The sequence below is a fragment of the Theropithecus gelada genome, chromosome 2 (assembly GCF_003255815.1).
Source record: "Theropithecus gelada isolate Dixy chromosome 2, Tgel_1.0, whole genome shotgun sequence".
NCBI classification, from domain to species: Eukaryota; Metazoa; Chordata; class Mammalia; order Primates; family Cercopithecidae; genus Theropithecus; species Theropithecus gelada.
The window spans coordinates 184,658,096-184,671,735 of NC_037669.1; the positions used below are offsets into that span (position 1 = coordinate 184,658,096).

Genomic DNA, 13,640 nt, shown 5'->3' on the forward strand with positions numbered 1-13,640 from the left:
ATTCTGATGAAACAAGGTTTAAGGCTCAGCTCTGCCACTGACATGTTATGTTACATGGGTGAGTCCCTACTCACCACCTTTGGTCCTTTAGGTACTCCTCTGGTTCTCATGGTTTCTTCCCTGATAAAATTAGAGTGCTGAATGGTCAGAGGAGCTCCCTCTTCTCTGTTGGTGAGTGGCCCTGATTCCTGGTCAGTTAGCTATGGGCTATTGAAGGAAGATTTTTTATGAAGTATATTGATGGTGAATTTAGACAGTAAAAGAATCCAATTGATCATCTCAATTTTTTCCTCTCTACTTAGTAATTGTGCTGATAAGAAGTCCTCATTTCAGCTTTACACCTTTTCTAATTTCCCAGATATTTCTGTGTATCACCAGAAAGCAGAATGGAACCAAGTAGTTATTACCACTCAGCTCTTAGAAGTTGTTTGGGCTGGAGAAATGTTTTCATTATTAGGCTGTGAGTGGTGTCAGTCCCATACAAGACACTTTCTGGGTCCTCTCTCTAGAGAGGCAACTGAGCCTCTACCATACCATCTCCCAGGCTCACTCCATCCTGTCCAGTCTGTTTACTTCTCTACTTTGTAGGCAAGCTTTATCCAGTTCTACAAACCTCAGTGTGATGACTCAGGGAAAAGATAGTTTCTTTTTCCTAGGAAAATCAGGTTGACTACAACTTCTGTAGTTCTTGAGGGAGGAAGGGAAGTATAATGATGTTGGAAGTCAAAATATTGACATTAAGATAGCCAAGTGGAGTTTTATGTATGTATGTATGCATGCATGTAGACATGATTGACATTTATAAGTTCATATAACATACATTTATAATAGAGAGGTACCTGTGGATTCTGCCTTACTTTTGTGTAGTTTGTTAGTGTTTTCACCGTTTCATGTGAGTTTTACAATGAGCCTATGAGACTTGCAGAGTTAAGAGTTATATACCCGTTTATGGTAGAAAACACTGAGGTTCATTCAGAGGAGTAAAGTGGCTTGCTTGAGATCTGTGTGAGTGGTAGTCTTCTGACGAGTGTTTCAGAGTTGTTTTGACCTAAGAAAGTTAGAGGCTGGGCCGGATGTGGTGGCTCATGCCTGTAATCCCAGCACTTTGAGAGGCCAAGGCAGGTGGATCACCTGAGGTCAGGAGTTCAAGACCAGCCTGGCCAACATGGTGAAACCCCATCTCTACTAAAAATACAAAAATTAGCTGGGAATGGTGGCTTGTGGCTATACTCCCAGCTACTCAGGAGACTGAGGCAGGAGAATTGCTTGAACCTGGGAGGTGGAGGTTGCAATAAGCCGAGATCGTGCCATTGCGCTCCAGCCTGGGCGACAAGAGCGAGACTCTGTCTTTAAAAAAAAAAAAAAAAAAAAAAAAAGGAAAAAAAGAAAAAAGAAAGAGGCTGACAAGATTTGTAATTTTTGAAGCAACAGAGGAAATTTAGAAGGAATGAAACTTAAGCCATTAATATTAAGTTATACCAAGGCTCTACTCATAATATAACCCAAGCCTAGAAACTTAAAGTACTGTGTAGTTGATAAAGAGAACACAGCTATAGAGAGTTTACTGAATTTCTCAATGAAGTGGCAAGTATCTTTCCATCCTTCCATTCATTTTGTCATATTATTAGAAAAAAATACACAGCATGCCAGCTACCATGTTGAGCCCTGATTCATCAAAGTTAAATTAGAATGACATATGGCAGTTTAGCATTTAAAGTGTGGCTAGTTTGAACTGAGATGTGCCATTAAGTATGACATACCAGATTTCAAAGGCTTAGTATAAAAAGTAATATAAAATGTCTTACTGATAAATTATATGATGTTCATTACTTCTTGGAGTGATAATATTTTGGATATATTGGGTTAAATTAAAATGAATTTCTCCTATGATTTCTTGCTTTTTGAAAATGTGGCTGCAGGAAATTAACAATTTCATATGTGGCTTGCATCCTATTGCTTTTGGACGGCACTATTCTAGCTTGTGTCTAGTAGAGGAAGTAATATTTATACGGACATGCTTTTCTGAAAGCATGGCATCTCGCTTCTTTACTCCTCTGCCTTTATATTTGTGTCTACTGCCTCACCTTCTTTTGGCTTCTTAACCCATTTTGGTCTGATGGAAGTTGTTCTTGTGCGGGTCTAGGGGGCTCAGATGTGTTCCTTTTTAGCAGTGCTCTTACTTGGCTTTGGTGGTGCTATTTCTGTTGATCACTCCCACTGTCTCTGGATGTTTTGTTATTCTTTTACCTCCCTGGCCTTTCCTCGGGATTTCTTTACAGACTCTTGCTCTCTCTTGCATCCCATAAATATAGGCATTGCAGAGCTTTGTCTCATGACTGCTAGGTGTTTATCTCCAGTTTGGAACTCCTGAACTTCAGGTCCACACTCCTACATGCCTTTTGGACACTCCAGTTGGAAATCCCAAAGTTGCGTGGGACTCACTGCGTCTTCTGGCATTGTTAACTTGGTGAGTGACATTGTCCAATCCTGGAAACTGGGACTCATTCCGGATGGCCTCCTCTGTGTCCCTCACTCTTGCCTCTGACTGTCCTCAGTCTTACTGAGTCAACCACGGTAACACGTCCTGCCCACCTCCCTCCTCCCTCTACCTTTGGAGCCTGTCCTCCATTTAGGCCCTCAGCATCTCTCTCCTGAAGTGCTTCAGCAGTCTCAGCTGGCCTTCTTTTTCTATTCTTACCCTCATCCATCCTATTCTCTCTTTTCTTCCTGAGTGATATTCCAAAAATGCAAATCTGTTCATGCTTCGTCCCTGTTTTTAAAATCCTTCAATGCTTTCCTCATTCAGGGTAAATTCAGAATCCTTTGCATGAACTAAGGGACAGGAATGGAAAGAGGCAGGCAGTGATTTGACCCCTGTCTCTTTCCGTCCTCTTCTCACTAATCTCTGAGATGATCTTGTGCTCTAGGATCTAGATGATCTTGTAGCTCGCGTGACATGGTGTTCCCTTGTCTGAAACACCACTGCCCACTCTATCAGTCCTTTCAAGATTTTGCTCTGATACCACCTCTGCTTGGAATACGCCTCTGACCACTATTGTCTCTGCTTCCTCCATTTTAGGCCATTTGTTGAACTGGGCTGCGTTTCCTTGAGGGCAAGGGTAATTCTTTTCATTTCTGTATCTTCAAGTCAAAAATAGGTGTGCAGGTGATATTTGTTGAGCAAATAAATGCCGAATAATAAATTGTGTAGATTTACACAATTGTGGGAGTTGAGGTAAAAATTCTAGCCAGGCAGGGATGGGAGCATAGAGGGTCCAAGGAATGGCGACATTTAAGACTGGCTTTCCATTCTGGTGGTATTGGGTGGGACAGTACAGAGGAGACCCCTACGGTCATGGTTATTGTGCCGTGTTCTGCAGGACTGAAGGATATTGAATAGGCCTATTCCCTGCTCGATACCATCACCACCAGAGTAGAATAAGGATGGTAATCTCAGGAGGCCATTTGGGCTAGTGTCTGTCATTTGCTCCTGAGCTGGGTTATATAACTCAGCAGAGCTTTATTTCCCCGGTACACAGCTGGCATGGCAGGCAGGCACTCCGCTCCTTGCTTGTGAGCTGCCTTGGAGGAAGCGAGTGCAGAATGGTTGCCTGCGTTTTCATCTTTACTTCTCCTTCACAGCCGCCTTTCTGTATAGCATAGAGGTGACCTCAGCACCAGAGACAGGAAAGAGCACAATGAGTCATCTCAGGCCCTAATGAGGTGCATGAGGGACCCTACTTAAGAGTGAGGGTCAGGTGAGGTCATGCTGTGCCTGGGGTGAGTTTTGCCTTGGGGCTCCAGGCAGCACTGGAGCAGAGCTGAGCTAATTTTACCCACAGGAGCTGACTGTGCTGAAGGGCAGGGCTTATGACATTGGCCTTATCATCCTGTGATACCCAGAAAGCTCCCAAGGTGCAACCCCGTTATGTCTGGGCTGTTTTTTCCCCCTTCTAGTTAAATACATTTTTCCATTAGGCGTGCATATCGAAAAGCAGGATGCTGAGGTGCAAAGAGCTTTGGATTTGGGTGGAAGGCCACAGAGTTAGATTTGGATCTCGCCCCTACCTTTGACCTTGCACAGGTTACATAATTTGAGTCTCAGTTTCCTCATTTGTAAAACCTCATTTGTATACCTGTGTCCTAAGATTGCTTCTAGGTTTATACACTTGGTGACACGCAGCAGGCGATTGCTATGTGCCAGTCACTGTTCTAGCTGCTTTATTCATATTGTTTCACTTAATCCTCTAAAGAAACCTATGAGGATGGTGTTATTGTTATCCCTGTTTATAAATAGGGAAACAAATGCACAAGGAGCTTAGATAAGTTGCCCCAGGCCACCAGCCAGTGACAGAGCTGAACTCAGGCCAGTGGCTCCAGGGACCACACTCCTAAACAACTATACCTTATTGTTTTGAAATGATAGAAGCTTTGCTTGGTGTATAGCACAGGCTTAATGTTTTCTAACTACCTGCTATGTATAAGGGCCTGGGCTTGATGCTGGGTAAGAGAGCAATATAGCTGTTGTGCTGTTCTGTAGACTTGAATCACATTTGCAGATGGAAGCCCTGGGTCGGCTGAAGGGTACGGTGGATAGACTTTGGTATCTGATGTTGTAGGCACTGGGTGGAGTGCTCCTCACACATCCTCTCATCTCATCCTCATAACTTCTTCAATAGTCAGGCATTAGCAAGCCCATCTTACAGATGAGGTAATAGAGAAGTAGCATCACCTCCTCACATTTACTTGGTAGACAGAGCTGACTGGGGTTGTTTGGTCTCATGTTTACGTTGATTCATTTGCTTTCCCCACGAACTATGCAGTGTCTCAGAGCTATTATGGTTGCAGAACTCACCCCTGTCCTTCTGCCCACACCTGACAACGCTAGAGAAACTGGTGTCCATGAAAAACGTGGGTCACCAGATGAGAAAGGCACATCTGCATGGTCAGAGCAGGTACCAGGTGAAGGTAAAAGAAAGGGCTGGGCTTTGTTCCAATCGTTTATTACTGTGTAGCAAATTACCCCTAAACTCAGTGGTATATAACAATCATTGAGTATGCTCATGGGTTACCTGGATCAGGAACTTGGACACAGCAAAGGGGGAATGACACCTCAGTGCTCCACAGTGCCTGGGACCTCAGCTGGAAGACTCGAAGGCTGGGTGCCAGAGGTATATAGTTGCTCACTCACTCACATGACATCTGAGATGTTAACCAGGGCTCTTGGTCAGGATATCTACATGTGGTCTTTCCATGTGGCCTGGACTTCCTCACAGCCTGGTGGCTGCTTCCAAAAGGCAAGCCTTGAGAGGAAGGGAGAGAGGGAGAAAGACAGAGAGCAAGTGAGCGCTAGCAGGTGCAGAAAGAAGCTGTAGACGCGTCATCTCACCATACTTGATTGGTTGGAGTAGTCCCCAAGTCACTTAAATTCAAGGGGAGCGGCAATCAACTTTACGTCTTGGTGGGGTGGCTGAGTTCTGGAAGAGCATGTGGGACTGGAAAATTTGCCGGAGCCATTGTTGGAAAACACAATGGAGGCTCCTTTTGGCCAAAAAGGAGGAACAGACATCTCTCTGGAGCTGCCCAGAGGTAGAGCCACTAGGTATGCAGCAGGCACACCTGTATGGTGCTGAGTATTCACTGGCAAATCAGGAAAACAAAGGTCAAGCCAGGAATCCTCAGGAAAGGATCCGCAGTTACGCTACAACCATGCTTCATTGTATATGAATTAGCGTTTATATTGTCCATAAACTAGTTTGTGTAACTCTGATTCGCTGATTAGATTCTACTGCTTATGTTACCTTGGAGTTCTAGGTCTATTTGGATTTTTTTTTTTTTTTCTGTGAGATGGGGTTTTGCTGTTGCCTAGACTGGAGTTCAATGACAGGATCTTGGCTCACTGCAACCTCCCCATCCTGGGTTCAAGACATTCTCCTGCCTCAGCCTCCCAAGTAGCTGGGACTATAGGTGCACACCAACATGCCCAGCTAATTTTTGTATTTTTAGTAGAGATGGGGTTTCACCATGTTGGCCAGGCTGGTCTCGAACTCCTGACCTCAGGTGATCCACCCGCCTTGGCCTCCCAAAGTGCTGGGATAACAGGCGTAAGCCACTGCGCCTGACCCTATTTGACTTCTTATACTGAAGTGAAATATTTTTTGTTCCTTCACAGAGGCAAGGGAGAAGCTTTTAGATATAGACAGACATAGGTCTTAGCTAAATAAATAAATAGAAAAATGAGTGATCCGTTTATTTATTTATTTATTTTTTCCCTCCTGCATCTAACAAAGTTCAGGAAAGACATTCTGTGTAATTTAACAGGAAAGAGATGATAACAAAATTGTTGAAAAGACTGATGTGGGATGCAGACTACATCTGGAGCTACTAGATTTAAGAATTTTTTTTTTTTTTTTTTTTTTTTCTGAGACAGAGTTTCATTCTTGTTGCCCAGGCTGGAGTGCAGTGGTGCGATTTTGGCTCACTACAACCTCTGCCTCCCAGGTTCAAGCGATTCTTCTGTCTCAGCCTCCCGAGTAGCTGGGATTATAGGCACGTGCCACCATGCCCCACTAAGTTTTGTATTTTTAGTAGAGATGGGGTTTCATCATATTGGTCAGGCTGGTTAGCCACAATCCAGGGATAAGGAAGATGTGATTAGGAAGCCACTGCTGAGGCCTCAGAAACTTCTCTCAACATCTTAATAGTTAGCGATGGGGCACTGGATTGGCATATGGAGTGTCCTTTTGCCCTTCATGATTTCCTGGTGTTGCTTGCCAGTAGAAATAGTAGCAGGAAGATTCAGCTTCACTTCCACCTTCCAGATCTCACACAAGGAAATGTTACTGGTGGAACCTAATTTACTAGCTTTGAGGAAGCATGGGGAATGTAATTCTTAAGTCTGCTTCTGTGATGCAGAAAGGCACTCTAGCTGGTGGCAACGGGCTCTGATTGAGCAGCCGACAGAATATATCTACCCCCAACTTATCCATCTAAAATCCCCAGGAGTTATTATTCTGAAATACTTAATATTTACAATTAATTATAACACTGTAATATAATTACACTATGAAATTATGTTTAATATTTGTTTATTTATGTAAAATATATAAACTTAATATAATTAATACCCTGAAAAAACAGGCTAGTTGCCCACTTTCAGTTTCTGAACTGAGCTCTTATTTTGGACGACAGCGGTTGATTTGTAATTTTCCAGTTCCGTTTCATCTCCTCCTGGGAGTCATGCCCCAGGACAGTTGTCTTGTTTACAAAACTTGTTCACAAACGTTTATTAAACACTTACTACGGGCCTGTCCCTGAGCCGGATTTGGCAATGTGGGGAGAGAGAAGTCAAGGATTCTTCCACTGGGAGCCAGTACTGGGAAGAAGAATAAGTCAGGTGCACAGTTAGAACAGGGCAAGGAAGATATTGATCAATGCCCTAAATAGCAGGCTCAGCAAATCCAGGGAAGAGAGATTATTCTGACTGGGCTGGGAGCAGGGAGTGTCACATAGTCTATGATCCAGTGATTCTCTTTGGGGAGTAGTACCATCTCATTATGGGGCATTTAAAAACGTGACGGATGCCGGGCGTGGTGGCTCATGCCTGTAATCCCAGCACTTTGGGTGGTTAAGGCGGGCGGATCACTTGAATTCAGGAGTTCGAGACCAGCCTGGCCAACATGGCAAAACCCATCTCTACTGAAAATACAAAAATTAGCTGGGAGTGGTGGCGCATGCCTGTAATTCCAGCTAGTCGGGAGGCTGAGGCAGGAGAGTGGCCTGAACCCAAGAAGTGGAGGTTGCAGTGAGGTGAGATCACACCACTGTACTCCAGCCTGGGTGACAGAGTGAGATTCCATCTCAATAAAATAAAATAAAAGCATAATGGGGTGTTTTCTGTTGTCCCAATGACTGGAGGTCAGGATGCCATTGGCATTTAGTGGTTGGGGCCAGGGAAGCTAGATGTCCTTTAATACATGAAGACACCACAGATAAATAACTGTCTTTCTCCAAAGGGTCATCTCATTCCTGTTGAAGACTACCAGTGTGCTTGATGATGTGTAGGACGTGGATATTTGGTGTTGGGGGTGGAAGGATAGCAGGTCAAGCAGAGGGGACAAGGTGAGCCAAGAGTTTAGTTTGAATAAAGCAAAGAATGTATGTTGAGTGGCAATGGGAGAAAGTTTACGGTGGCAATGGAAGCTTCAGTCCCGATTATGGAGAACCTGGAGCTGTGAGATTAAGCACTTGGACTTCCCCTGTTGCCATTGGGAAGCATTTAAGATATTGGAGCAGGTCCTTGAGAGCAGAAACATAGTTTCGTCTTGATACCATGTAAACATCAGTAGTGCTGTTTGAATGAATGAATGCCTCAAACTGTAGTTTACAGGAGTTAGATGAGTGGGTACTTGAGTTTTGCCAGATTTAGGATTCTGTGGTTCTGGGAGGGCCCTGACAGCCAGCATTTGGACTTTTAGAGAATACATGGAAAGGGCACAGTGGCCTGCCACACAGATACTGTCACCATATCCAAGCAAGAGTTGTGGTGAGGCAGCAGCAGTACTTGCTGACACTGAAGAGAGATGTGAAAAAGAGAGATTATTCCGTGGACTCCTGTGTGAGGCCCATAAGCCATGAGGCATGTAGGGAGCAGACTGTTGTCTGCATCAATGCTCTTGCGTCTTGAGCTTTTAAAAAATTGCCATTCAAACCAGCAATTTGCTGACAAGGTTCACGCGCTGTGACCATGACTGCAGTTGTTCCTGAGGAGTGGCTTGCTTGTCTTCCTGGGGATGGCAGCCGCGTGCGTTCCTTGTGCTGCCCTGCAGGGTCGCGGTGCTTTCTGATACTCACGTTGGTCCCTTTTCCTTCTTTTTGGATGCGCTTTCGAGGTTGGGAGGGGAAGCTCAGGGATGCAGCTGACTAAACATATGTGAGATGTTACCTTGTTCGCTCCTCATGAAGGTTTCATTTTTGAAGCCTTTCCTTGGGAGGGAAAAGGGTGTGTAGATGTATGAGGTGACTCTAGAAACCTCATTTTATGGATGAAGAAACTGTGATTCATAGAGGGAAAGTGATTTGTCCAGTGTCATGTGGTGAGCTGGCTGTGGAGCCAGCCCTCCTGTACCTTTTATTGCAGGGTTTATTTTATATATATTTGCTGGCAAAAAGAAGGAAAGAAAAGCAATTTATATATATTTTATTTGTAATAAAAATATTTATAATAAAAATATCAAGTATATATTGTATATTATAATTATATATAATTCTGTTATAATTAAATTATACATAATTTTATAAATTATATATTATATAGTATATAATTATAGTAAATTATAAAACAACATATAATACAATTTATTTTATATTAATATAGTATATATAATATAATTTCATTATAATAAAATATAATAAAAATATTAAAAGATGTATTTTATATTTACATATATTTAAATACATATATTTAAGTATATGCATATATTTAAATACATATACATATCAAATATGTATACATATTTTTTCTCTTTTTTGTAGAGACAAGATCTTGCTATGTTGCCCAGGCTGGTCTCGAACTCCTAGGCTCAAGCAGTCCTTCTGCCTTGGCCTCCCAAGGTGCTGGGATTACAGGCACGAGCCACTATGCCTGGCCTTATAGCAGGGTTTAAATTACACCCATTCTGGGGGAAGAGAGAGCAGTGTGCACAGGCTTTGGTGCCAAAGGCTTGCACATGGTTACTGGCTCAGCCACTTACTATAAAATTTGTCAAATAGGCATCATGGACACATCTGATACTAAGCATTTAAAAAGAGGAGATGTGTGAGAAGTTTTGTGGACTACAAAGAACTACAGACATCTTCCTTTTTATCTTGATGTGGATGTTTATGCACTGGGAATTGGTGGGGCCATCTTTAGAGAAGCGGTGGGCCAGTGAAGACATTCCTGACCATACCCCAACCACAAAACACTCCCAAGGGCCCACTTCCCCACTGTACAGTAAAGAGATTTTGCACTCAGATTTGGAGGCACAGTACAAGGTGGGGAAAGCATGAGCCAAGTTTTGAGTCCTGCGGAATTGAGGGTGCGCTCTTGCCTGGGACCAGGGGTTCTTCCAGCAATATAAAGGGAGATGTGGCTGAACACATAGATTGGGCTCATCCTGGAGGTCTTGAGGCTGGCCTGAGGGTGAGTAGATACTGTCATTTGTGTTGTTTAGAAAACTGGTGACGAGTCAACTGGGAAAATCTCAACGAAATGCATCTTTAGGATGTGCCGGGAATCTCGGCAGTAACTCAGGTGGGCTATAGGGAATCTTGCAATTGGAGTAGGGGTGATTCTTACATTTTGGGCACATTCTAAGTAACTTTTTGCAGTGCTTCAACTTTTTACTTGAGTTTCTAATAAAAATGGCAATATTTTTTATAGTCGTAGAGCTATATGAAATATTTTTACACCTGTTGGCTTCTTTGTTCGTACAACATCATAGTGATGGGGAAGGTAGGATTGTTCTTGTTCCTGTTTTGCAGACAAGGGAATTGAGGCTTGGAGAGCAGATGGGATTTCTCTGGCCATTTGGCTGGTTGCTGTGGAAGTCAGGAGTGGGGATGTCATGTTTCACACTTCTTCCTGTGCCAATGACCTGGAGCAGTGTTTTTCTCCAGCTCACATTTCTTTATCCTCCACTGTCTTGGGTGTCACTCTTGGAAGTGTAAGATGGTCGTGAGTTTCAGAGATTTCAGAGATAAGCTGTTAAGATTTTCAAAGATGAGCTGTAGAGAATTTGGGACATAAAATGTGTTTCATCCAGTAACTCTTGCTTGCTGTCATGTTGTTGGTTCAAATTGAACATGTTGATAAGTGCCAGGGAGGAAAGGAACCAGTGCCTGCTACTTATTGAGCACCTTTTTTTTTTTTTTTTTGGCCCTGAACTCAGTACTGCCTGCTTTTCCATTTGAGGATTTAGAAACATTTATGGATGGAATGATTGTAATATTGTAGCATTCTGTCAACTAGTTTATTAGCTAATTCTCATAAAAGCCTTAGTAGGTAAACAATATTATTTTCCATTTTACAGATGAGAAAACTGAGGTTTAGAGAGATGAAATAACTTGCTTATAACTTGCTTGAGAGAACACAGGTACTAAATAGATTATAATCTTTTTTTTTTTTTTTTTTTTTTTTGAGACAGAGTCTTGCTCTGTCACCCAGGCTGGAGTGCAATGGTGCATTCTTGGCTCACTGCAACCTCTGCCCCCCAGGTTCAAGCGATTCTCCTGCTTCAGCCTCCCAAGTAGCTGGGATTACAGGCGGGCACCACCACGCCTGGCTAATTTTTGTATTTTTGGTAGAGACAAGGTTTCACCATGTTGGCCAGGCTGGTCTTGAACTCCTGACCTTAAGTGATCCACCCACCTCGGCCTCCCAAAGTGCTGAGATTACAGGCCTGAGCCACTGCACCTGGCTGTAAGTAGAGTATAATCTAAGTTATTTAATTGGAGACTTCTTTCTTCCTTGCTGCTCCCCATCTACATCATGTATTGCCTGTCCCACTGTCAAAAATGCAGAGCTGCTGGTTAAGGAGGTATACATCAGACCTTGGAATTTACTGGAATCAGACCTGGAAGGTACTATGAAGAGCTCATAAGGCTGACAGTTTTCAAGCTGTGCTCTTCTGAGCCTGAGAGACTCCAGGAGTCATCCTGGGGATTATAACATGGAGGGAGGTGAAAAGTGGTGAGAAGTGGAGGAAGGAAGGGGACCGCTAGAGCCAACTTGAGCAGCTCTGCTTTTACCTACTTTGTAAGCTAAGCATCGTCAAAGCATCCATTTAAAGGAAAAGTTCTGCTGCTACATAAAAAAGTGAAAAACCCGCTGTGTCTACCCTTCCTTTTGCTAACACTGAGAGAGAGAGTGGTTCAGCACAAGCAGACACAAAGTGGCTTAGCACGAGTCACAAGATGTGACGGGTCTAAGACCTCTCAGCCTAGAGCTCCCTTACCCCTGGGCCACTTTGTTAGACACACCTTCTTTAATTCAAATCCCCATTTCAGTGGGACATGGCCTTTTCACTTTTTCAAGGAAAGGTTTAATCTGTCCAGCTCCCTGTGAAGATCTTCGTTCTTGGCACACCTGCTGGAGGTTCAGGGTCCTGCAACCACGGAGTAGCTGCAGGACCGTCAGGATGTCCCGTGCACAAGGTCTTTGACCTGCATTTTGCAACCTGGTTGCGTCTCCCCTTTGGACTCCAGGAACCTTGCTGAGATTGGTGCAATATCTGTGCTAAAAAGGTCTGAAATTATAGCCAGTATTGTGCTAACTTCCAACCTTCACAGACATTGTCTGACTAAATATATACCTATTGAGTGTTCACTGTGCACACTGACTGACAAGAAAGGCAAGATTCCTGATCCCAAGGATCTAATGGAGAGACAGAAACAAATATAAACTTGTGTCAACTATTTCAGAGACAGATATTTTTGTGATACGGGATTGTTATACACGCTAGTTATGTGAAGAGTATTTGATCTCTTAGAAGTGAGATGGGGAGAATCTGGGCAATGAGAAAGAAGACCAAAACTGGGGAGTACACTTACTATTTCTGAGATTTGAGCATCTGGCTTTTCCTTTAAGTTTTGGTTTCCCATTTGTAATATGGGAGTGAGAGTGGCTAGTTCACAGGGTCATTGCTGTGGTTAAATAAGATAATGTATGTAACGTGCTTAATATAATACCTAGCACAGAGTAAACACTCATTACATTTTAGTAGTTATTGTTGTTATTATATGGCAGCAAGGAGTCAAAACAGCCTATTTTCTTAACCTCATCAATGGTGTAATCAGAGCTTTGCATCTCAAAATAAAGGAACACTCTGCTTTTATTATTATTTATTTATTTATGTATTTTTCACTCTGCTTTTAGAAATAGAATTCAATTACCTTAGCCTACAATAAACTGACTTCAATCTATCTTTCTGAGTTAACTTCTGTTTATTTCTATCTGTCTGCCCACCTCTCTCACTAGTGACCTACACATTTTCTTTTTCTTTTTCTTTTTTTTTTTTTTGAGGCGGAGTATCGCCTTGTTGCCCAGGCTTGAGTGCAGTGGCATCATCTTAGCTGACTGCAACCTCCTCCTGCCGGTTTTGAGCCATTCTCCTGCCTCAGCCTCCCGAGTAGCTGGGATTACAGGCACACACCACCACCCCCAGTTAGTTTTTGTATTTTTAGTAGAGATGGGGTTTTACCATGTTGGCCATGCTGATCTTGAACTCCTGACTTCAGGCGATCCACCTGCCTCAGCCTCCCAAAGTGCTGGGATTACAGGCGTGAGCCACCATGCCCGGCCCACATTTTCTAAGCTTGACTTTAACTTGCTGGTCTTTGTCATATCTTTTCAGTCATTGCTAGGGTTCAAATCTTTTCTTTTCTTCTTCTTTTTTTTTTTTTTCCAAGATGGGAATCTCACTATGTCTCCCAGACTGGTCTTGAACTCCTGGGCTTAAGTAATACTGCCTTGGCCTCCTAAGTAGCTGGGACCATAGGCATATGCCACTGTGTCTGGCTTAAATATTTCCTTCTGCCTGGAATGCCCTTTGCTCCTTCATCTGTGCCCCCCTGCCCCATCCTCTTTTAATTCCTAGCCC

General features: G+C 43.2%; 1 protein-coding gene across 1 annotated transcript in view; it reads left to right on the forward strand.

The window, feature by feature from the left end:
- LPP (LIM domain containing preferred translocation partner in lipoma) overlaps nt 1-13,640 on the forward strand; it is a 724,515-nt gene that overhangs the window by 42,009 nt on the left and 668,866 nt on the right. The gene's annotated exons all lie outside the window — the stretch shown is intronic.